The 27,690-nt window shown below is 37.5% G+C and overlaps 1 long non-coding RNA gene across 1 annotated transcript; it reads right to left on the minus strand.

Moving 5' to 3' along the window:
- Window positions 1-20,460: 20,460 nt before the first annotated feature.
- Window positions 20,461-25,732, minus strand: LOC121411817. The gene is made up of 2 exons (XR_005969546.1): window positions 25,167-25,732; window positions 20,461-20,569 (listed from the first exon to the last, which is right to left on the minus strand). It is a non-coding gene; the product is annotated as an uncharacterized LOC121411817 (long non-coding RNA).
- Window positions 25,733-27,690: the final 1,958 nt, after the last annotated feature.

The raw sequence follows: 27,690 nt of genomic DNA on the forward strand, positions 1-27,690 counted from the left end.
AGAGAATGGTCTATTACCAGCACACTACTCCCGCCGATACGCCCTTTGGCAAATTTTAAGCCTCAGCTTTCTGACAACCGAAAGGCCCCCAAAATACGATATTCAGATCACACTTTGAGGAGCTTGACTGTTCTAAGTTCTAATCGCTCATATTTCTTAAAGATCCAATTATGAGCACATTCAAAACTCGTTTTAGAATTACCCGGACCCTCTTCTTAATTCTAAGATAAACTTTAATACATTTCCTATCACATGATAATATCTCATCTGCATATAAAATCAAAGAGATTTGAAACGATTTCCCATATTTCAATTTTGAAACGACTTTTTCTCTCTTTTTTAGCTTACTTTGATAGAGTGAATAAAATTTGAAGAAATAAAAATACACAGTGTTATTAATTGGCACTATTGGTCCTATCCATCGTGAATCAGAAACATACACAATGCACACCATCACACATACTGATCCCCCCATACACATTCACACATAATCATATGCATAATAGTTTATGTTGCTATTCATATTAATAAAAATGGAGTACTATTGGACATTTCATTCATAAATGTAACATCTATATAAATTAAAAAATACATAATTCATACAATTACATTAAAATGATATTTAATATTCAGTATAGCTCATAGAAAAAAAGCAACATGTGTGCGGGATACTTGTTTGTGGCTGTGGGTGTGTAAGATTTTTAACTTTAACTAATATTCTCATGGTATATTTGAAAGTTTAGAGTATTAATATTATAATAATAATTGTTACATTTATACTGCGCTTAATATGTTATGTTTCTAAACGCTTTACTCTCCTTCGCTGTCTGTAACGAATACTTTTGTCAAATGAAAAAATAAATATCCTTAAAAACAGTTAAATGTCACGTAATAATACGAATAAAATCCCGAATAAACGTACTAAATCATATAAATGCAGTTTTGAAGATATGAAAAAATAAGTTCCACTGTTTTTCTTTCCAGTTTATCTTTCATTTTGGCGTTCTGTTTAATCTACTCAAATAAAGTGAGAATATGATATCATTACACCACTTTAAGTATATATATTTATATTTCAATTTATCAATAATTTATAAAATGCAAAGCAGATATATATAATAAAATGTGTATGGGAATCACAACAAAAGCCTATGGCTTGCTAAACAGTGATCCTTTGAGTATAATTTCATATCATTGTAAACTACGTGTTTGAAATATGATAAAACGTTTGATATTAACCATCGCCTTTTTAACCTGCAGAAATGAATGACAAGTGAATATAAAACACAGATCACATTCTCTACATGTGTGTATGCTATACCATTGTAAACTCTAAACTACTTTCGGAATTATCCCATAGCCGTTTTTTCCAGTTCTTCAAAATGTGATAAGTTTTTAATTTAATATAAATGCATGTCAACGATGAGTAAAACAAGGAGACCATGAAACACATAATTTCACAAGGAAACCAAAATATTGCTATCACCCGAAGTACATTATCAGTTGCTAGAGATTTTTGTATTATACGATTCTATTAATAGCTTTTTTGAAGGCTGTAGCTTGTGCGTGAAAATGATACGTCATAAATGCTCATTTGCCTTTTAATGTTATCAGTAAATATATCAATGTAGACTAAACTAACATGCACTCTGTTTAAACTCTTAGTCTTTTCTAATAAACATAAAACTTAAGCTGTTTGTTATATTTTCACTCATTTTAATCGCGAATTATTTGAAATAATACTTCAAAAGAGAATCTTGCATATTTCGAATAACGTATCTCTTCTTTTGTACAGATTATTTGAAACAATATTAAACGTCAAACGCACCTATAATATAATTAATATACTCCTATAAACGGAATGTATTTAAAAATAACTATCCAAATTTTGATTTTAATGCTAAAATGAAAAGCGTTGCCAAGAAGCTCAATAATCTTTTCATCCATCATGACAGGAATAACGATCGTTATCAAAATTACAGGTCTTATTTTCTCATGGCATGGTAATTATCAAAACAAGTGAGGAATTTTTTGTCCTGACATCAAATTGGAATATATTCTCATGACCATCACTAATAGATCAATAACTATTCGTATTAGGGTCTATTTAGGGGTAGAACTATAGCAATCAATCAGCGGTTAACTTGAAGCGGTTCATTCATTACAAGCAATATTGCCGTTTGATGTGAGTAAATTCTGTATGCCAGTAGCATTATTATCGTCTACTGATAAATGACTAGAGAAACTTGTTGATCTTTGGAAATATATGCAAGGCATTTTTGTCCCCTCTAAAGAGATCAATACCAAAGCAGGGTGACAAATTTGATCCGAGTACGAACAGATCTTTTGTCATTATCTTATTTTCTATCTTTTTCTTTTTTTCGCTGACACATTTAACCCCCTTCTTCTTCATTTTGGTTTCTTTCATGATGCCGAAGGTTCGTGACCCAATGCCCAATTTACCGTATTTCTTCTTAAGCTTGCAACAATCAAGGGATGGATTTCGTTTATTCGGCCATTAACCGGGTATTATCATGTCCATATGTTTCTCCAGATGATATATCGTGGGGACACCTCGACAGATGGCTCTCACCAGTCGAAGACAATTGATTTAGGGGGAAAGATGATGGCATCATATTTAAAATGCTGTCATCGTGGGAGTGCATGACCTCCGCTTAAATAGTACTTCAAGATCGTAAAATACTTTAACCCAGACATAGATTACGTAATAAAGTCATTTTTTTAATAACTACTTACGCTAGAGTAACAAGTACCATCATTATCATCATTTTCACACGTAAAGTTATACAACTATTCAACAACAACAACAACATTTTCTTTATTATAAACCCTTGTATTATTTTAGATATAAATTGCTATCCAATTAAAAATTCATAGTGTTAGGATTCGATTGAATTTTCACTTGTAATATATTCTATCATAGGACTTCGCGTCCCCGTAACGATAAAATCAATATAATGAATAAATAAATGCGAATATTAGTAGTAATGGACAATATATCAGTGAATAGATTGATAAAAGTGAATGAATTAATGGATAATAAAAAGAATGAAAGGTCACAAATTCCTCCATTTATTCTGAAATGCCATAAAAGACATATGATTTGAAACGCCGCATTTCTCACAAATAGACAGTGAAATGTATTAACAAATACTTGCCACCTTTTCCATTATTATGTATCATTTTGTAAGAATTTAACAAAAGTGCAGAGAATGTGAATCTTATATATCTTGCAAAATATTAATTTGTCCAAATATATTCGAATAAATATGCATATTTGCGTCAATAAATACGCATGTATTTGCTTAATATAGTGATATTACTTTATGATCCCTTCCTCTTTGTAAGTTACAATCTAATCAAAATCTAGTTTTAAGACCAGATATAAAGTAAATTGGATGCAACTAGTCAAACGTCTTGCCATCATCTGTTCGTAAATAACTATGTTCCAGTCAAATGGGGCTAAAAAGTTCCAATATGAATAAATTACAATGATTGTATCTACCCGATTTTTTTGTCATTCAGCCTCATTTTAATTAGTTTTCTTTTTTGAGAGTGTAATATGTTATTTCTGAAAATAACTTTTCTTTGTAATGTAAAGCAGCTTAGGAGAATATATGAATTCATACTTTCAACACATGATATATGAGCAACAGTTCAATAGGAAAAAAAATCATATAATAAGAGACAAATGAAAATTACTTACAAGAGAGACTGGATTAAATTCTAAAAGCTAACTGAAAAGCTTATCAGAGAACCATAGTCAGCATTAACGACAAAAAACATTGTAGAGACAATGCACATTAACTTCTAGTCAGATTTGCTTATCTGTTCACCCCTCTCGATGTATGCATTTTTTATTCGATGAGTATTATCTCAAATGATCATAAAATACTAGGTCGAAAAAAAAGGCCGATAAAATAGGGTTTATCCTTTAATTTGATTTCATAGAATCTTTCAATACAGAAATTCTGGACAATTTTTTGACATACAGATATGATATAAATCTGCATATGATTATACATATCAGACTTTTTAATCACATATATCCACATTCTACTTTGTTTCTAATCACTTATTCCATCATGTAATAATAGTTATAACATGACAGCAACATATTTATACTTTCCCTTTCTAAAATTAAATACAAATACATAATTTAATTGCACCAAAAAGAATCGAATATCTCGAGCTCTCGACTAATTTGATGAAATTGAAATTGTTTCTTTTACAGGCTTATAGTTTGTTTAAGCCAAAAAGTAAAAAAAAAATGAATAAGCTTCAACGGAAATACGTTTTTACCCTTCGAATGAAGCATTCGGCTTCCCTTCAGTACTCATAAATCTTAATATCATTATATAATCAATAATATAAATGTTTGCAGCAAGTTGGTTAGTAAAAACAAAACAAAAAAGTCTGCAAAGATACTGCTTGTTAGTCATAATAATACAATACATCGGCCCATTCCAACACAGGACCTAAAAAAAGGAAAACCACAAACCTTGCCACATAATTGATATGGTCCCTGACAGGTTAGGTTTATTTGAACAGGGTCACAGATCAGAAATAGATAAAATCAATAATGTTCATCAAATTATAAATGTAGGTTTATGGCAAACCACGGGAAAATTAAAACAAATGTGATTAAAGCTATTCTGCATATCTATTCCGTCTGTTTATGTTGCAGGGCCCAGATCCCAAAACATACTTTTGAGTATTGATCATGCTGATAATGAAGTTTACATAAAGTTCATGCAAAAAGTCCATTACAGACTACTGAATATTGATATAAATTTCAAATAGTACACATGATTTTATTATTTCACTTATTATCATTAGTGTAGTCAGAGGTTTGTAACTGATACGTGGTATTTGCAATCGGCACATTATCTTCTAAGACTTTATTACGATATCTGACAATGGTTATGTGTAGGCCCTTCGATTGCAAGGCATGTTGGTTAGAAAATTACAAGCAAAGAGATATTGGTACGATACGCAAGTTATTAAGGAAATCATGTTCTGATAAAGCTTTTTAAATTGTTGAATTCTATATATATTATTTAGGGGCTAACTATTTATTGAATTGTGGCAAGTTCTCATGAAAAAAATGAAATAATCATATAAAAATGATTCCAGATAAAATTCGTACATTGTATATTCTGGCGATGTACACCACATGCAATGACTGTACATCTCCATATAATTATATCCACATACTTCTCATGTGATATTTGTGGTTTTGAAAATACAAAATAAGTTTAACAGTCACATTACAGAAGAAAGTAAAACTTTCACAACATTTATGTGTAAAATTGAAAGCTCGTGCTTGCAACCTTCGATATGATTGAAAATATTATTTATGGAAGTTATATTTCTTTTACCATACATGATTTTGGTTCAGTAGTAGGCCTATGAAAACGTGTGTATATAACAGACTTTTAACAATGTAACTAAATAGGAAATAAAACAAAATATTTAAATTCATCATTTTGGAATGACGTAAGTAACGAAGTTTAAAGTAATAAACTTTGTACGTCTATTGCAAGAAATAAATTGTACACGTTGCAATTCGCTTGATTGATACATTATCGGTCTATGCTTGTCTCTTACAGTGTGTAGGCATAAAGAGTGCACAATTGTTTTATTGAAATATTATTTCATGTAGGCCTATCTTTAGGGCTAAAGCTTTGTAATATCAATAAATTAAAATGAGTTTTATATCCATTTTCTGTTCGAGTAGAAATTACAAATATGTAAATCTTCAGTAACATTGTGTATAACAGTCAAACATGTTTCAATTTACGGATACCTTGTACCGGAAAAATCAACAGGTAAGCTAATTTTTCTAATTCTAATTGTGTCAATAGCAGAGAGCACAACGAGAGAGAAATTTCAACATCTTACCTTTAAAATATATATCGAAATCACTCAGCAATGCGGAAATGACATTGTCCGATATCTTCGAGAAACGACTGTCAATGTTAAATGTTCAATAAATTTCCTTTTTCCTCTCACTTTATTCCGCATGAACTCGACAACTGATGTTTGAAAAGGGGGCACCGATCATTTTGCTACGAGTGGGACTACACAATCTCTTTTACGAATGCTCGGGTGAGGTGCGAGAGCGGCGCCACGGTTGTGCTGATCTCTACGCCAATGTTTCCGGTGCAGTTCGGCAAGGTACAATTCGATTAGTGTAAGAGCGAGACGGTGTCTGCCGTGCTAACCTCACCGAGATGGATGGGTAGGTTACTTGTTGTGGAACCGATTGCTCCAACTGAGCGTACATAGATAGAAGCACAATGCCTCCAAGTTCGGCCTGGCCGGTTGGCAGGCGGACGCACGATCCGATGTGTCGATGAATTAATTAAACATGGGCGGGAAGTCGGTCAGATAAGAAGATAAGAGATGAAAATAATGCCTGGTCTTGAGGATGGGACTGCCTGACCCTGTTTAGACCATTTGATTAGCCATGTTTGCTTTCATGTATTATTTCTCCAATGTGAACAGGTCAACACCTCAAACATGAGATAATGACGTTATCTCTTAGTGATCAATGTAATTGTCTGATTCTGTTTGAATACCGATATAACTTGTTGTAGTGACTGCTATATACTACCTCATGAAAATAAAAGTGTTAATGTTTTTCAGTTTTAATCTTATATATTTTTTTCAATTCAACTTGATTTATAGACTCGTTCTTGTTCACCGAAAGGCCCTGGACTGAAGAAGAAAAAGAACTTGACAAGAATTTAATTGCTAAAGGGTCCTATTCAAATAAGAGAAATAAGGCGGTCGGCGCCCTCTGAAGTAAAAAATAAAAAAAAAGTAGGATACCCGTAGGGCCAGGCTAACCCACTGCATCCCACACCAAACGTGTCATATGACTTTTTGTTTCCTCTTTCAATAAAGAAATTCTCTTTTTAAAAGACAACGCACAAACTCATGAATACGCAAAAAATGGAAGAGAAAAATATTTTCTCTCTCTCTCTCATCACAAAGTCAAAAGCAATTTATATCAAACCATTTTCTATATACTTTGTCGCTAATAAAAACCTTTCTTTCTTCTATGTTGGGACTGCTTTATTGTAGGCCACCGCTGCGGTGTTGCGTTTGTAGCGCGCACACAAAAGCAGGCCCAGTGTGTTTGGAAAATTGACTTTTGAGCGTTTCTCAAAAGCATCTCCCCCTCCCGCACAATGCCTGTGAAATATACGAGTGGGCACCTAAAACACAAATAATACAAGTATCAGTGCTGATTCAATAATTCATCGCTATAAATCTGTATGCGCGAATGAATTGTGGTCATTTCTTTTGATTTTTCTTAAAATATCCCCTTCAGCAAGGAGTTGCTTTGCAGTAAAAGTTAGTTCAGATGTGTGAAAATAAAAGCCCAAGCAATGAAGCACCGGGTGCAAATAAAGAGAGAGAGCTCTGATCTTTAACGAATTATTTTTAATGCCTTTCGATGTTTTTCTACACCAATTTCATCAAAAAAATTAACTGAAAATGCCCTTAGGGTCAGTCTTATATCTTGACAATGACCCCTTCAAATTTGTATTTTTCTCGTTTTTGCCTTTGTTCCTATAAATCCCAGACGCTAAAAGATTTCCGACTCAGTCATTTGATGTCGTTCTCCTCGGATTCCGTTGTCATTGTTAGGAGTGGTTCAAAGTCCTCAAGTGACAATGAGGGAGGACCAGAACTGTGACGGAAACTGGGCTATGGTGTCACAACCAATGACTGTTACCGGGAGAATCCTTAAATATGGGGAATTAAATCGTTTGATGTTCATGAAAAGAAGTTACGATGGTGGTGATGTCCGACTAACAAAACAATTATTTTAATGGATCCTTGCACACTTTGAGCTAGCATTGTCAAGAATTACTCTGGCTTTTTTCGATACCTCTTCTGTGACATGTTCCTAATGACTACGTAATAATCATAATCATGGTAATTGCAGTTTGTGGCGTTTGGGAAAATAATCTTCTTCGGAGGAATCATATTTATCATCTCGTATTTTGAAAATAAAATGATAACTGAGATATTTTAATTGATCTGCACTTTTTTTTTCTAATAAACTTTCTTATAGACATCTTCATTAGATGTGGAAATAACGGAACTTTTTGTATTTATTGTTTGTTATTATTTTTGTCACCCAAATTTCACATTGACAACCATTTAGTCATATCAAGGGTATGAATGATAATAAGAGGATACCAATTACCACTAAGATATCGGAAGGTTATGTCAAAAAAGTTTTTTTCTCCTGTTTATAATGATGCGTTATTTAATGCAGGTGACATGTGAGAGCTTCTGAAGTTGCCCTTTATTTGAGTTTTTTATAGGCCTATTTAGCATTGTATTATTCACCCTTTTTAATGTAAGTGTGATATATTTTGAGGAAATCATGCGACGGCAATTCAAGTGCTTGTAATACATATAAAACTCTCGACTCTGTCCTCTGTCATTTATGATTTTATACTCCATTTAGAAATTAGATCATTTAAATGATCCAATCCCTGTCGATTCAGTTTATCACATTATTGTTTCTAGTTTATTTGTCCTATGAAAAAAAATCATAAGTAATTTGAAGCATTACATTGTAAAAAATGAAGTGCTAATTTAGCACTTACAGTGCTTTTATAGTGATTGCACTACGAGTGCTGATTTTCTAGTTCAAATTTCAAATAGAAAATCAGCACTCGTAGTGCAGTCACTACACTGTAAAAACTGTGGTGTTAAAACTGACACCAATTGGTGTTAATAGAGGACCACACCCCGAGGTGTTAAAAGAACACCCTAGAGATTGAACATCACACCAAAGAGTGTAAATGTAACAACCATAGGTGTTGTAATAACACCTATAGGTGTAAAACTAACACCACCAATTTAACACCGGTGTAAAATAACTGGTGTGGTCCTCTATGTACACCGGTTAACACCACAGTTTTTGCTGTGTATACAAGCACTGTAAGTGCTAAATTAGCACTTTATTTGTTACAGTGTACTAGGTAGCTCACTAGTGGTTAGGAGAATTATAATGATACACGACCAAAATTTTCTAATAACCACTAATCTGTTAAATATGATTGAGTAAATAAGATGCCTATTGTGTGGACGCACGAAAATGAATTATCATTTCCATAATTATGCACGCACTCTGAATACGCGATTCTGTGACGAATCCCTAAAAGTACTCTCAAAAGTCTTTCCTCCCACTTGAAAAGACCACGCTCGAAAGGTGATGACCTGTGGAGCAAATTAAGCAGATGAATTATTTCTTTCCAGAACTCGACTATCCCATCAATGATGGTTGTCTATTGTGTGTTGGACATTGACTTCGTAACTTGAACTAAGTTTATGAGTTTCGCTACAATGCCTTTTCATTGGCGGTCAGTATACCCTGACGCACATGCCGCACGAACCTTCCTGCACCCACAAATATAGTGGAGCGCGCACGCACGCACACACACCTACCTTCCTTTAGGCATTTGCAGACCTACACAAATTATTGTGATAAACCGCGTGTTTTCCGCCCGTCCCTCCCCATCCACAACCGACCGAGCAGCGAGGGGATAGCACATCCACTGCTTCGGCAAGCAAAGACACCGATTTGAAAGAAATTCATCAGTGTCGCTTAATAGGCATTTTAAGGTAGCTCCTGTCCCATAGGTTAAATGAGTGCAGTTTGTTTACGGGCTCGCACTTCACTTGAAACCGCCAATTACGTGTTTTAAATGGCGGGTTGAAAAGCCTGAATGGGCTTGCTAGGTGATCAGAGAAGTATAAAATGAAGGCCTCAGGCACCGAATTTCAGTCAACTATTGTATCTCAAAAGCCCATCCAGATCTAGTCAAAGCCCTTTCAATGCCATATTCTTATTCCAATATATAAAAGGTAACGAAATGTGAAAATTGCATTAATGGTGGAATAAAACTCTTCACAAATCGAACGTGTTATTATGAATCGAGTTAAGTGAATCGAAAGAGCAACTGAAAAGCTCGCTTAATCCAACTGGAATCTGCTGCCGAAGAGCAGATTGGAAGGTTTTCAAAAGATTGATGTTATTAATATTCCGGTAGAATGGATTTTTATCGTCATTTACCTGGCTATTATAGAGATAATTGCAAAAGTGTCCATCTCGACTGATAGATCTATCTCTGACTCTATTGACAAGTAGATACACCAGGTGTTCACTTTGAAAACCAGCCATTGTTGTCGATTGAAATTTGCAACATATTTATATCTAGAACGGAAACTGATAATGCTTGATCATTCAACAGTTGCCAATTATTATGAAAGTGTTAATAAAGAACACCATGGCGTATATATTGAGGTTCACTCTACCCACCATTTAAGAAGCCTTGTTTTGATGTTCTATAAATTATTACCCGCCTTATTCTCTGTGATTATTTTTTTGTGAGAAGATGATGCGAACTCATGAAGGGGCAATTGGTCATGTAGTTTGGCTGGTCTCTCGTTAATGGAACCGAGAATCTAACCAAGAGAAAGTAAAGTTCACCGCTATTTTTTTTCTTAAACTTAAAACCGTCTCGACCGGTTGCTTTCTTTCACAGTGTGGCACTTCCACGGAATTGGCAAGTTGGACATAATGGCATATCATCTTTATTTTTTTTTTCACAAGTGGGGAAGTTAAAAAAAGGTATTCAGGCGTATTTCGGTGGTGTATTTTTTCGTATGAAGTAAGAAAAAAACGCAGTGTGTAAGTGCGTATATATATATATATTTTCACATTTATTGTTTTTTATTCAGAGTTTTGTTAAAAAACTGAGTTAATAAGAATTTGATTTTGTCTAATATCTTAATTAAATTTAGTTTTTAGCTTGTGACAGATTTGTATATCAAATGTTCAAAAGATTGTGTTCGTTTCATTCCTACAAGATAATAAACTCTTCATTATCAATGCTTATTATGAAGCCCTACATTATTAATTAAAATGATTTCTGTAAAGACAAATTGGATGTAGAATATTCATACATATAACAAGTTGTCCCCTTTGCAAATGAACTATAAGACATCTACATACATTAATCATATCATTTACGCATTCGACTTTCTGTTTGATTTATTGGCTTCTCTTATTTTCGCACATCAGAAATCAAATTTTGGCGTCTCCATTGCTTGCTATTTTCACATGATGAAATCGATACAAAGATAATTTTTGGAATTGTTGACTCTTAGTTTAAGATCATTTATGCCATAAGCACTATTATATTTATAGCAAAATTTTAAAAGTCGCAATAGTTCAAAAGAATTCGTACAATTTTCTCATAGAACTATTGCGTGGGTGTTCGGTGGTATGTGCGTGTGTTCGCGCGTCAATCGATTTACATTGCTATTTTGCGTTTACAGGTAAAGGAACTCATATCTGATTATCAAGCAGCCGCATTAATGCAGGTATTTACCAATCAATTGTCATTAGCAAATTGAAGTTTAAACTGTCTTAGAAGTCAACTATCAGCGCTGATAGCATTGATGATTGGTTCTTTTTCATTTCTAACAGTAACATTAAGATATATTAATGGAATTAGATTTTTGTTTTGGCAACAACTCAGTAGTTTAAAAACATAATTATCTTGCCCGTGTAATCGTATAACAATCGATAGGGCAACAATAAAGGAAACATATCGTCTGCTTTAGGAAGACGGAATTCACATATTTTCCCGTGGGATTTTTAGATTTGTTTTTTCTCAGATATTTAAAAAATGTCAAGCCGATTCTGCTGTTGATAATGATAATTAATCAAACAGAGTTACGCCTTTTAACAAAGACCATGATTCTAGGTCAACCGTTTCTGAACATTTTCTTGATTTTTTTTCTGGGATAGGTTTAGTCTTATTTTACCACATCTGCAGAGACTTGTAGTTGACCTTGGATGGGAAATACGTGAAACGCGATGATCATGACCTACGTGTGACACATGCTTGACCTTTCGCCTCTGCGGGCATCGTCAAGTTGAAACGCTAGCTAAAACTAGACACATTTCGACAGTTTTATTTACACCCATCACACAAAAATGAAAATGATACCACTTGACCTTGGTTTCTCGAGGCGGGTAAACTCAAAATTCAAGAAATTGAACGTATTGACTTACATCTGCCTCGAGGTAGGAATTCATGAGGTTAAAGTTTGACACACGTTCAACAGTATAGTGTATGCATAGGTAATTACAGACATGATAGAAACTTGGGTGGAAAGAGTCTGGTTTGTCGAGAAATTGCTTTTGGGGGATTCAGAAGCGATCAATAAATACAGACTCATGAAGAGTCCACGACAATCAACTTAACAAATAATCATGTTTGTAATTACAACATATATTCGATTTATTTTATTACTGATTTTATTGTTGTCAATCATTATTTCGATTTCTTTGTTTCTTAAACTGTAGATTTGTTATATTTTTCAATTTTGCACGTATTCTGTCCTTCAGAAACCTGACATTTAGTTATTTTTATCATTTGATCTTTTGATTGAATATTGGGCGTACTGTCGGCTTCTGACTGATGGTTCTGAGCACTTTATTAAAATAAAAACAGAACTGCTTGCCTTTGTCATCACAATTAGTTTCTACACACATAGCCAGCAGACAAATGATAAAAAACATTTGAATACAAATGAAAATATTTGAAGAGTCTGGTTCGAATGTACCTTAATCACTACCACGAGAAAGGTGATGAGTGGGCAATGAAGAAATGAAAAGAAGGTATGAATGATTTATATTTAAAAAAAGACACAAAAAAGGCAACGAGAAGAAACCTTTCCAGAGGCAACCCGTTTTATTTACAGCACTTGTGAAATCCCACTGGACACTGCATGACTCGTTCATCGCATTGCTCAATTCGAGCAGAGGGCGACTGTTACCTTGACGCGGGACGTGGTGGTATCAACGCGGCAGGCGGCCCGGACTCGCCTTGCTGAAGAAATGGAAAGTAGGCGGTAGGGGAAGGCGTGGAGGGGGAAAAAACTTACATCAAGAAAGTCGCCCTGCAGATGTTATGATACTCGGCGATGAAGCTGTCACTTTGTGACTGAATCGTTGCCAACAGAGGCTAATGACAAGAACGAGTCGAGGGAAAATAGCGTCTTGATAGTACCATAAGACCTCAGCTCACCAGGGTGGAATACACACACACATACACACCCTCGCCCGCACCCACCCACTCAACTCACGCACACACCAAGACGAACGTACACTCTGAAGCGAGAAGTCTTTGTCGCGCTATTGTATACAAATTGGAATTGAAATATCTGACAGACGCTGAGGAAACCTGCTTAGCACAAAATAAATATTTTCACTTCTCCTTTTGAAGGTTGACCTCGATTAGAATAAACCAGCCCCATCAGCCACACTTTAGTCCTCGTATGTGAGAATTCCTCCTTGAATTTCGTCTTACAAATCTTTTTCAGTCAATACTTCTTCAAATTGATAAAGGGTCTGCTCTGCTCCTAAGAATCATGAGAGTATATTATGATATTATTCTCAATTAAAGAGGGCCTACATTTGAATATATTTTTGTTTACCATTATGTGTTTGGTTTTCTTATTTTTCGGATGATGTTTATTAAATCAACTTTTTTTTCAAACAAAGCTTAAGAAATGAATAGATAATTTGAGCGAGCCAAAATCCAAGAATAGATATGCGTTTCATTAAAAAAAACCTCCGACCGCACTTGTAAATACCGTCTCTGGAACATTATTTGCAGTATCGAAGGGCTTATATCGGAATGGATGTCGTTTAAAAGATAAAACTCCTTTTTAAAATAATTATCATTCTCACATGTTTAAAAATCAATATTTGAATTGAATTTTGATATCAGAACATTGCATTTAATGTTCCTAATTTAACGAAAGTATTCACTTAAATTTGCGTTACAATATCGCACTAGTCACCTACTTATAATACTTTGCATAATTATTAAAGATAAATAGATAGATAGATAGATGGAATTTATTATGATAACATTAAATTATCAGCCAAAGGCTGAATTACATGAATTTGTACAGAGTAAAATTTCAGTATACAACCAGACAGACAAACAGTAAAAAACAACAATAACGTATATCAATGTATAATATAGGGAAGGGGATACAGAGAGAAATGTATACAAAGGAAGAAGTAATGTTAGAAATAAGACCGAGGAAAGGTAAGGAGTAGACTAATGTTATATAAAGCATTTTAACATAATTTAAAAGTACGAAATCTTTACTTTAAAATTGTCATTTGCAAAATATTGCAAAAAAAAGATGCAATGAAAGGCAAATCTAAATATCAAACACAACCTGATTACCAACGAATTTGGGACATGCACTTGATTTTTTTTAAATATCCTTTGAGATGCATAATTTTCTTCTTCGGGTCTCAGAGGGAAGAGTCAGTGGATTAAGTATACCTTAAAAAAATCTTCATATGTCGCTGAAACTTAATGAGGCATCGGCAATTAAAATCAATCTGTGAAATACTTAATTAAAAATTATTAGAGCAGCAGCACCTCCTCCCCCATCATGACACCTCTTGTTGTGACGTTAGTGGTTTATTTAAAAGTGATATGTGAACCATGACAACCCCACTCAGTTTTCTTATGTCGTGTGTAAAAAAACATTTTTGAAGATTCTGTTTCTACGTTTTGTTTACTATTCAGCATGTCAATCATCTTCCAAGAATGATCGCGGAGAGTTGGAACAGAGTTTTGAATTAATTTCAGTTATGGCTATAGTTGATATTTGATATGGTCATCATGCGATGAACTGTTCTACTGTTTTCGTAGGAATTTGAAGAATTTTAGTGGGAAACGGGCCACGATTTTAAACGGCCTTCTTACGGAGATTGTGTAGAGAATGATCGAGCGTCGTATGGACGTCGTTCGATTTCTGTGTGGCAATTGTAGATCTATGGTATTCACGGAAATCGCTAATATATGCTGATATGTTTAAGAGCTATGGTCTTAGGATTTTGAAAATTGTACATCTCCGCCCCACACAGAACTGTAGAGACTACGGAAACCATGAATCCGTATGCCACTCTACGGGGGTCTTGCGATTGGAGAAAAATCTTTTCGTACAGAAATAATTCTACTTGAATATTAGAAAAAAATTAAATGTAATGTTACTGAATGAAGAGGGGGCCTTTAGTAAGAGAAAATTACAATTTTCAAGCTACCATTGTGTTAAGCTGGGTCTGCGTATTTTCGAACCACTCAGCGTTGCCAACTCATACCAAAGGTGTTGAAATAAATTCTTTTATAAAAAATGATTTTTTTTTTTCATTGAACGGAGTGAGATACAGCAAATTATTAAAAATGGAAAGAATTTATCTAATTCGCTTTTGTAAACGTTTCAACAAATAAATGAAAGTTAATCAACAAAATTGTGTGAATTTAATTTACGAATGGACGCTAATTCCAAGACAGAGAAGGATAGAATATACAGGAGGCTGATCGTGGTGGACGAGTGTGGGGTTCGATACATAGTTGTTCTTTGGGTTTTTTTATTAAAAAGGCATGTTTGCCGAGAGAAGGTGTCTACGCAGAGTAGATAGACATTCAATTATTGTAAAGGAGATAATCGTTGGTTCATGCTCCTACACTCATGCCCTCGAATAAATCATTTTATTGAGGTTGCGCTTCATCGTAAATTGCGTTAAAGATTGGCATATTAATGCGTATACACGCATATATTATTGCTTTCTATTCTCTGTGTGTGTGCGTGAGGGTGTGTTAGCTGTGCGTGTGTGGAAATATGTGACAGTGTGTGATGTGAGTTTGCGTTCGTATATATTTATACAGGTAGTGCGTGCGTGTGTACTGTGTGAATGAATGTCGTAGTTGTGCGTGTGTGGGTAGTAATGAGGGTGTGCGTTGTGGATGTATTATCCATGCAGGAATGTATGAATATGTCCTGTGTGAATGAATGATAGTTGGGCGTGTGTATTGCATTTGTTGTATGGATGTAAGGGTGTGGAACTGTGGATGTGCGTGTGTGTATGTTTTTATGCAAGATTATTGTGAGAGGGTGTTGAGGGTTGTATGATGATTACAGTGAGGGAGGCATGCGCGGTGTGTGTGTGGGTGAGAGAGTTTTTCCTGAAAACAGTGAAATTGTTGTTGTGATATCCCGGTTTGGCTAAACATGTTAAATAAACAATGTGATTATGCTATACCTTTGCTTAATTTCATGCCCTTGGACCAGTTTATTTCTTTAAACCCTTTAATGAAATAATGTTTTGAATATTATAATCAAACACTCAAGAATGTTTATTTTGATTGATTATCTCTCTCTCTCTCTCTATATATATATATATATATATATATATTATATATTATATATTATATGATAATTTTTATGAACAATATGACTTATTCTTAATCCGATTTTCTCCTGCACATTCAGTGATTTATAACCTGATTTGTGTGGGTTTTGTTTTTATTATTATTGCATGGCCGATGAAGCGTATATTACACAATATTATCAAATTTTCTGGTTTAAAAACTTTCGAGTGATTTTTTGTAAAAAAAAAACAAAACGCAGCTCCTCTTCATCACTGAGACCTTTTTAGAAAAAAAAACTGAGATTGATGACCTGAATTTTCGAACATAATTCAAACATTTCAGTACCTGATTCCCCATATACCAACTTCCTTATTCACGGCTAACAAAACAACAAAGAACAAGTGAATTGCGATTTGTCGTGGCTTTAATGAAAATAGAGATGAATGTGCATCTTTACCAATTCTGCTTTTTGTGTACAGTGTATGAATATCATCACATATACATATACCGATAATGTCTGTAACCAAACGATACCCTTGTTAATATAGCTCCTCGGAGAGGGGTTAAACCCCCGGCTAGAAGGCCCCCTCGTAAGTTCTTCAATGTTTAAAATTCATGGCTGTTTTCCCACTGGTTCCTGCTAGCCGGACCGGAATCCAGCACAGCTATTAATTATGAGCTATCGGTGGATTACAGATGACATAAATATAGCATATAGAGATATATGAATGCCCATGACTATAGACCAGCCTGCCCGCCTTTAAGATCAGGTCAGGCTAAGATTAAACTTTAAGCATGACACAATTATTTCAGTTTAACAGCGTTCTCAAACATTTGTATGTACAAATAGGTCCCCCTCACCTAGGTAACGAGTGGGGACCTGCAACTTACATAATAACATAACATAATTGATTAAAATCATCCTGCCTGCCCTGGCATGGAAAGGAAAAAAGGAGGTACTTTAATAATGCGCCTCTTACTGAAATCATGCCCCAGAACTTCAACTGCTTGTTTTTCAACAACACACAAGGCGTCAACACTCCTCCCAAAAACGTAGTAAGGCGCGAAAACCCGCCTGCCCACTGGCCAAAATAGGACAGGAGGATAAAATTCCCTTACGGCCCACTTATGCACGACGATCGTTGTTAGGATTGGTGTGCGACCAGGTCAAACACCCTCGAATTTGGATTCGTGTTACGCTCTTCTATCAGCCTAGGCTCTGCCTAGATTCTGAAATTAACCATGAAAAGTATACCATCACCCTCCAACTACTTCATACACCATTCATTATAGAGTATCATATAGATTCAACAAATACAACTTCCCTGGAAATATAAATGCAAAAGTACTTGTACCCCCCCCCCCCCCCCCTAATCACACTTTGCCAAGATCAACTACTGCTGGTATTCAAGCCAACTATAGGTATCCAATTTTCATCCCACTGAAAATATTGAGCCCCTTAAAGGAACTTTAATAAAGGAAATTGAATTCAGAAAGAAATTTGTTTCACCAAACGAAATTCACTAATATGGCCATACTCTGGCAAAGGGAAGCAAGGTACGAAAGTATCACTCGTTGTAAATGACCAATGCGTGTTCGTCATTAACATATACATCAATGCAATTAAACTAAATAATATTTTCTTCAATATCTTTCCCCAAAACGATCATTTCTTCACAATTTCTGCCTGAACGGGCAGCACACAACAGATATTTAAAAACCATAACTCAAATCTGACTGATGCGTGAGCTGCTTCCTATACCAAAGGTGGGCAGTATTAATAATAAATACACCATGACAAAATTACCATACAAATTCACATAAGTATACCAACATACTACGCCTAAAGACCTGAACATTCGGCTGAACTTGAAGAAGCCTAAAAATTGGGACAATACTTCCGTCTAATTCCTAAGGAGTCCGATGCAGACCCGAGAAATAACTTTATCTGAAATGAAGCCTATGCAATCTTATCAAACATTTCTTCATATATAATGCTCATGGTAGAGGAAAATAAAACATACATAGAAATTATGAATTCATAAACATTTCTTCTCAAATGACCTGAGAAAATTATAATTTCAATCCCCAGATTTTTTCTATAACCATCCATAACTTGGATTTTTTGACAACTCACATGAACGTTTGAGGCATAACCTGCTTCATAGTAATTTCGAATTGACTTCTTCCTTGCAAACAAAAACTAAATAAACAAAATAACATTAAGAATGCACAAGGACAATAAATACACAACCATATCCATAATATGCAAGAATCCCCCCACGATATATATGTCAACATCCCCCTTAATTATAACTAGAGGATGGTAATGGGGAGGAGGTGGGAATTTTGTAAGCACGCTTTACACATGCACCGTCATCTCTCTTCATTGAAAGCCAAAACGAAAATGAAGCATTCCCCGCACTTTTATCCGCGCATAGCTCAACCGCGGCAAATGTCTGGCATTGTGCCCAAATTCTTTGGCGCGGGCGCCAAAAAGCGCTGCCCCGCCCTTTACGGGTCGGGTCACGAGCCCTTTCTCGGGCAACACACGCCCCTTTCAAAATCAAAACAAACTAAAATGTGTATTTTGCTAGCCCGCTAATAAATCATTTTAAATCGTCAAGCCGTCTTTAAAATCCATTATTCACGGCTAACAAAACAACAAGAACAAGTGAATTGCGATTTGTCGTGGCTTTAATGAAAATAGAGATGAATGTGCATCTTTACCAATTCTGCTTTTTGTGTACAGTGTATGAATATCATCACATATACATATACCGATAATGTCTGTAACCAACCGATACCCTTGTTAATAAGCTCCTCGGAGAGGGGTTAACCCCCGGCTAGAAGGCCCCCCTCGTAAGTTCTTCAATGTTTAAAATTCATGGCTGTTTTCCCACTGGTTCCCTGCTAGCCGGACCGGAATCCCAGCACAGCTATTAATTATGAGCTATCGGTGGATTACAGATGACATAAATATAGCATATAGAGATATATGAATGCCCATGACTATAGACCAGCCTGCCCGCCTTTAAGATCAGGTCAGGCTAAGATTAAACTTTAAGCATGACACAATTATTTCAGTTTAACAGCGTTCTCAAACATTTGTATGTACAAATAGGTCCCCTCACCTAGGTAACGAGTGGGGACCTGCAACTTACATAATAACATAACATAATTGATTAAAATCCACATGCCTGCCCTGGCATGACCAGAAATACCCAATTATTCTTGGAAAATACGTGTTTCAGGTGGCCTAATTGCCAAATTACCGCCAAACGAGAATATATAATTTATTTATATATGATCGACCGCCAACAAACACGTCAAAATTTTACTCGTATCTACCAGATATTCAATAAATCTTAGCAACCATTACAGGATCATTCTACTAGTATTCACCAACGTTATCATCCTTAGTGCTTTTACCAGGGGGGGGGGGGGGGGGGTACCAGGGAACATTGCTCATTCCTCCATTACAATGTATATCTAGGTTATCCATAACTGACCCCAACATGATTTAATGCATGCATACATTGAACGTAAATGCATGAGCAGCTAAATAACAACAAATGATACATTATGAAAGCATAGACACACTGGTGAAACCGGCTCCAGACCAGCCAAAACCCTTATTCATACTATCGGATCGGACGGTCTGGAGTCGGTCACGCCGGAGCGACTAAGGTAAAATGTATAAATACATACTCAACGAAGATATGAAAGACCAACTTTTAACTCACTGATAAATCTGTCCAACCCTTCATCGGCCAGATGTAGGCCATCAGTTCTGTACAGCGAAATGTCATTATGGGATATTGATGGATGCGGTATGGCTTTACCATGAAATCTTGCAGCTAAAGCCTTGGCGTACCTATTGGCCGCCCTTCTCTTTAAGTCCAATTTACCTTGATCTCCTGTACAGCCAGCGGGGTACCAAACCCTCTCCAAAATGTCCGACCACACTATTTGAAATTTGTCCTTATTGGCGTCAAAAAGTCTATACGTCAAACTAGCCAGCTTCTTCTTGGACAGTGCCTCAATGTCATTCGTTCCTACATGCAATACTACTACTGAAGGCTTTGGTTCACTCCGACCCATCTTATCTAACCAATCGCTTACCCCTTCAATTCGTAGCCCCCTTTTCCCCAACCAGCGGACCGACGTTCCAAGTCCAAGGTCAGCCTCGCCGGTGTTCTTCGCCCTGCGATGTGCCCAAAACACTATCGAGTCCCCTATGATCCACACCACAGGTCCTGTAATAGAAAACAAGAAAAGAGGGCTGGGCAGAATTTTGAAGTATGAAAATTTCCCCCTGAAAGGTCTGCTACCCTTCACCACCCCTTCATCACGGGGTTTTCCCCTCCAAGATACAATGTATGTAATCACATTTTTGACCCCTCCCCTTAATCCTGAAAGCATTGATATTAAACACGTCATTATACCGTTGTAACATTCTCTCTAAAAAGCAGAATGCTCGTAATTGTGTGATATCATTAAACCCGCACTTACTCATTCAATATTAAGCCCAGAGTTATTTTGATGATACATGTATATTGATATCAACATGTACAGGGGGGGGGGGGGGGGGTCGTTATGATCAATCTGATGTTCCAAACACCTTCCAATCAATATAGTACTATCCCTTTCTTCCTTTTGTATAATGTAATAATGTATAATGTATAAACACATTCCAACCAATATATAATAATGTATAATGTATAATGTCTGAGCACATTCCAATCAATTTATAATAATGTATAATGTATAATGTAAAATGTATAAGGTATAATGTATAATGTAAAATGTATAAGGTATAATGTATAATGTATAACGTATAAACACATTCCCATCAATATAGTACCATCTCTTTCTTCATTTTGTATAAAGAATGTAATAAAGTATAATGTATAATGTATAATATATGATGCATAATGTATAATGTATAATGTATACTGTAACAAGGGCTCCTTTGTAAACAAGCCTCTTGGCACTGAACATACCACCCTGCTTCTGAATAGGGCTGAATAAAATAAAACAATACCATGTAAGCAGATATATTGAGAATTATACACCCAAATATCCAACAACCCATCGGCCACGGCTTTGATTAAAGCACATGTCCTCGTGTAAAGTAAACGCGTTGTGACATTATTGGAAGATAACTTACACCTGATTTTGGTCAAAATGTCAAATAACCTAAAATCATCATTTCATATATATTTTCGTTCTTTTTTTTTTTTTTTTTTTTTTTTTTTTTTTTTTTTTTTTTTTTACTTAACCATGTCGAGTCTTATATATCTCCGATGTGCACTCGAAACCCAACGCCCCATGCGTTGGATTTCCTCATCCGAGCAACCGGCCATGGCAGCGGTCGTAGCCGCCCCAATACGAAAGGAATGCGATGAAAACATTGCCGCCGGCATATCCCCGTATGTCAAACATCGTTTTATCATGTTTCCAAATTCACGCCTAGTTAGCGGGAGAGCACCATATGAACAAAAGAAGGCTCCACCATTCTTTGGGCGGATTTCTAAATAACGAATAACCGCCATCACAGGGCAGCTAACTGTCCCCAACTCTGGTATCGAAATGGTGCACCCATTTCCCCGCTGGTCAGTCTTTGACTTCCTTAGGAATAATTCCACCCTGCGATGCGGTGCATCGCCAGTGACCCTAACATCTGTGTGCTGCAGAATAGACTCACATCTATGCCTGGACTCTACTGTCAACTCACTAACTCTCAACAAACCATAAAATGCCACTGAAAAAGCAGCAGAGTACATCAAAACATCGTAATGACTACCACAAACATGCCTCAAGTAGGCGAGCATTCTATTTAACACAGACAATGTGATTGGATGCCTAGCATCTCTTCTCAAAGTACTTCGCCTACACCTTCAATTAACCTTGTAATCACAAAACTCTTGGTCACATCCTTTAGCCCAGATGAACTCATATAAAATGCCAACCCAGATATGTATGTTTGAATAGTAGACCCTGCATATCCCATAAAGGATAAATAAGAAATGAACTGCGCCACCCATTCTACATTAGGGGGTAGCTGGGGGTCGTATCCGTACACTTTACAAAATTTCACGTATGCCCCCAAGGCAATAGAGTAAGTTGTGTGTGTTCGAGCTGCCCTAGAAGCCATCAGCAGTCGACTTCTCTCGATAGCCAGCTCTTCCAAAGACGGACTGGAACCTCCACGCCCTCCCGGGCGGCCCCCGGTGCTAACGCATGGAACCTCGGCATCTGAAATCGAGATAGTGCATCAGCTATACCATTATCACATCCATGTACATGCCTAGCCCTCAACACTATATTATTGCTTAAACATATAATCACCACCTTCCTCACCAAAACCATAATATCAGGGCATAGCGCCGACTGCTTGTTAAGTACTGCCACCACGGCCTGATTATCACAATTAAACAATATATTCTTGTCCTTTAGCTCCATGCCCCAAATCTCCAAGCCTACCCAAATAGGGAATAGCTCTAAAAAAGCTATAGACCTCCTACCGGCCTGGAAATCAGCAGGCCACCTGGATTGAGCCCACCTGCCTCCAAAGAAAATTCCAAAACCAATGCCAGCCGCCGCATCAGTGAAAAACTGAATTTCCTCGCTTCCAAACCAGCCTGGAGCCCGGAAGAAAACTTGACCATTAAAATGTGCCAAGAACTCCAACCAAACCCGCAAGTCAGCCTTAGCCCCTCTCGTCAACCTAACCATGTGAAAAGGACGCTTAACGCTCTTAGTTAAGTCAATGAGCCGTCTCATGAATGCTCGCCCTGGAGCAATTGCCTTACATACAAAGTTTAGACTACCTACAATCGACTGAATGTCTCTTAGGGAAATTTTTTGTTTCTGTACCGCCCAATTTAATTTCCCTACTAATTTCTCAATTTTGTCCTCCGGTACCCGAACCTGCTGAGAAACGCTATCTATTACCAGCCCAAGATATGACAACTGTGTGGTCGGGCCTTCCGTTTTTTCTCGCGCTATGGGCACCCCAAATCGTTCGCAAATTGCTTCAAAACAATGCATTGCCCGCCTGCAATCCTCCGAGGCAGGGCCGCCTGCAAAAAAGAAATCATCCAAATAATGGACAATATTTTGCGACTTCGCAACTTTTCTCGCGCAAAACTCTAAAAAAGTACTAAAACATTCAAAAGTGGAACAAGAAACTGCGCAGCCCATCGGCAAACAACGATCAAAATAGTAACGACCATCTATATACATCCCAAGCAACTCAAAATCTTTTGGGTGAACAGGCAAGAGCCTGAAAGCTGACTTAATGTCAGTCTTTCCCATAAGGGCACCCCGCCCCAATTGCGTCACAATATCTACCGCCGAATCAAAGGACGAATATGTTACTGTACACTGCCCCTCCGGTATGCCATCATTAACTGAATTTCCCCTGGGTGCCGATAAATGTTGAATCATACGGAACTCCCCTGGGGCCTTTTTGGGCACCAACCCCACTGGTGAACACCTCATATTCTCGAAGGGAGGAACAACAAAAGGCCCAACTATCCTACCTAAGTCTATTTCATCCCTCAATTTCTTTTTAACGTATCCATGTGTTCGAATGCTGATTTCAGGTTTTTAACAACCAATGGGACCCTGTCCCCTTCAAAATGTAATGAAAAACCAAACTTAAAACCATTATACAAGCACTGAGCATGCTCCTGATTAGGATAAGTAGCTAACATGGGCACCAAACGTGCTAACTTAATAGGGGTCGGAGCAATAGACGACACCGCACTAGCCGTAGACCTATTTACTGCCAGCGGGACTGGAACCGCCCGCCCTTGGCTACACTGCTTAGCCCCATGACCTGTCGCCTGGCAGCGGGAACACTTGTGCTCATAGATGCAAGCTTTGCCTCGCATGCACTTGCCTCTATTAAAGGCAAAGCACACGCCTCGGCTGGGTGTGCCATTGGCTCCGGGTCCCTTTCCTCCGAAGGGAAAAGATTTTCTCGCGCCGTACTCCCCTCTGTAGAACTGATGGCGAGGGGCATGGGGTAAATTGTGGCGCTGCCGCGGACCATTAGAGGCCACCAGCATCAACCACAACTCGGCGTCGACGCTCGCCCAGGATCGCCCGGGTAAACGCGCCTGCTTGCTCCTAAACTGAGTGTCATAGTCACGCCAGCCATAACCTGCAAACGCACGGGCTGCATGCCTTATCAAATCCATATATTTCATGAGCTCCCTGCTCCTTTCAATGTGCTTCTCAGCGTAAATTGAGGCAAATACTAGAAACACCGAAGTCCACTGCTCTACCGACATGATTTTCTTAGCCTTTGATTGAGGTTGAAGTTGCAACCAAGACCAGATCCCGATTGACACAAACTCAAAGTGGTGTCACCTACACTCAAGGCCCCAAACTCATCACGTGCATTATTATGCTTAAGGAGCACTCCCAAATCTATATATTCACTTGCCCAAATTTTTTCCTTCAGTGAGATAGCCACTTCCACACCTAGTGGGTCGCATGCGCTAATAAATGGTTCCGGTGCCCCCAACACGGCAGAAAGCCTAGGCGCCTGGGGCTCAGATCTCTCAACACCGACCTCCACTAGATCTAGGCCTAGATCTTCGGCTACCCCTGCCGACCGCGCCGGCACTGAAACTGCTGGCTGAGCCTGCCCCGAGCTACCGGTATCCGACTCCTGAGCTACTATCTCATGCCAAGCAATAGATCTGCCCACGGGCGCCTGGCCTTCCCGCCCCACTAGATCTAGATCTAGCTCTGCCATTTTATCACCAACTTTAGACCTAGGCCTACCACTTTTTTCATCAACATCGACAACTTGAGACTGAGAGGGATTTAACTCACCGCTCCTTCCTGGCCCGTTGTTGCCGCCTCCCAGCCCCAGATCCACACTTGCGGGGGTTGACGTCGCCGTGGACCTCTCGGCCGACCCGGCCTCCTCTTCGGTGTGTCATCTCCCTTCCTCGCACCTGCGGTCGTTATTTTCTTGGCCTTAACCTTTGGCATGATCAACTCGCGAAACTAGAGTTAGACTCGAAGCTCCGTCACTCAGCCCAAGTCCAATGAATCCTGGATGCAATCACCTCCAAAGTTCAATCAAGCGAACCGCCAAGAAAAAATTCAATCCTGAAGTTGCAAACTGAATCTTTTAGGTCCACAAATCGGCACAGCTAACTTAGTCTTAGTTCTACGGCAACAATTCCTGAGGCTGAAGTCTGAAGACAGTAAAAAACTGAAATCAGCGTCTGTATAATCCAATAAAAGTATGAATCCTTTGTGTAGATATCCGGTATAGGTAGCTAGACAAATGTCGAAATATCTGCCACCTAGGCCTAGTTGCCAGTGCCGAAAGAAAATTTTCAAAAAATTTTGTAAGCACGCTTTACACATGCACCGTCATCTCTCTTCATTGAAAGCCAAAACGAAAATGAAGCATTCCCCGCACTTTTATCCGCGCATAGCTCAACCGCGGCAAATGTCTGGCATTGTGCCCAAATTCTTTGGCGCGGCGCCAAAAAGCGCTGCCCCGCCCTTTACGGGTCGGGTCACGAGCCCTTTCTCGGGCAACCACGCCCCCTTTCAAAATCAAAACAAACTAAAATGTGTATTTTGCTAGCCCGCTAATAAATCATTTTAAATCGTCAAGCCGTCTTTAAAATCCATTATTCACGGCTAAACAAAACAACAAGAACAAGTGAATTGCGATTTGTCGTGGCTTTAATGAAAATAGAGATGAATGTGCATCTTTACCAATTCTGCTTTTTGTGTACAGTGTATGAATATCATCACATATACATATACCGATAATGTCTGTAACCAACCGATACCCTTGTTTAATAAGCTCCTCGGAGAGGGGTTAAACCCCCGGCTAGAAGGCCCCCCTCGTAAGTTCTTCAATGTTTAAAATTCATGGCTGTTTTCCCACTGGTTCCCTGCTAGCCGGACCGGAATCCCAGCACAGCTATTAATTATGAGCTATCGGTGGATTACAGATGACATAAATATAGCATATAGAGATATATGAATGCCCATGACTATAGACCAGCCTGCCCGCCTTTAAGATCAGGTCAGGCTAAGATTAAACTTTAAGCATGACACAATTATTTCAGTTTAACAGCGTTCTCAAACATTTGTATGTACAAATAGGTCCCCCTCACCTAGGTAACGAGTGGGGACCTGCAACTTACATAATAACATAACATAATTGATTAAAATCCACATGCCTGCCCTGGCATGGAAAGGAAAAAAGGAGGTACTTTAATAATGCGCCTCTTACTGAAATCATGCCCCCAGAACTTCAACTGCTTGTTTTTCAACAACACACAAGGCGTCAACACTCCTCCCAAAAACGAGTAAGGGCGAAAACCCGCCTGCCCACTGGCCAAAATAGGACAGGAGGATAAAATTCCCTTACGGCCCACTTATGCACGACGATCGTTGTTAGGATTGGTGTGCGACCAGGTCAAACACCCTCGAATTTGGATTCGTGTTACGCTCTTCTATCAGCCTAGGCTCTGCCTAGATTCTGAAATTAACCATGAAAAGTATACCATCACCCTCCAACTACTTCATACACCATTCATTATAGAGTATCATATAGATTCAACAAATACAACTTCCCTGGAAAATATAAATGCAAAAGTACTTGTACCCCCCCCCCCCCCTAATCACACTTTGCCAAGATCAACTACTGCTGGTATTCAAGCCAACTATAGGTATCCAATTTTCATCCCACTGAAAATATTGAGCCCCTTAAAGGAACTTTAATAAAGGAAATTGAATTCAGAAAGAAATTTGTTTCACCAAACGAAATTCACTAATATGGCCATACTCTGGCAAAGGGAAGCAAGGTACGAAAGTATCACTCGTTGTAAATGACCAATGCGTGTTCGTCATTAACATATACATCAATGCAATTAAACTAAATAATATTTTCTTCAATATCTTTCCCCAAAACGATCATTTCTTCACAATTTCTGCCTGAACGGGCAGCACACAACAGATATTTAAAAACCATAACTCAAATCTGACTGATGCGTGAGCTGCTTCCTATACCAAAGGTGGGCAGTATTAATAATAAATACACCATGACAAAATTACCATACAAATTCACATAAGTATACCAACATACTACGCCTAAAGACCTGAACATTCGGCTGAACTTGAAGAAGCCTAAAAATTGGGACAATACTTCCGTCTAATTCCTAAGGAGTCCGATGCAGACCCGAGAAATAACTTTATCTGAAATGAAGCCTATGCAATCTTATCAAACATTTCTTTTATATAATGCTCATGGTAGAGGAAAATAAAACATACATAGAAATTATGAATTCATAAACATTTCTTCTCAAATGACCTGAGAAAATTA

Source organism: Lytechinus variegatus, chromosome 3 (genome assembly GCF_018143015.1).
Source record: "Lytechinus variegatus isolate NC3 chromosome 3, Lvar_3.0, whole genome shotgun sequence".
Lineage (NCBI taxonomy): Eukaryota > Metazoa > Echinodermata > Echinoidea > Temnopleuroida > Toxopneustidae > Lytechinus > Lytechinus variegatus.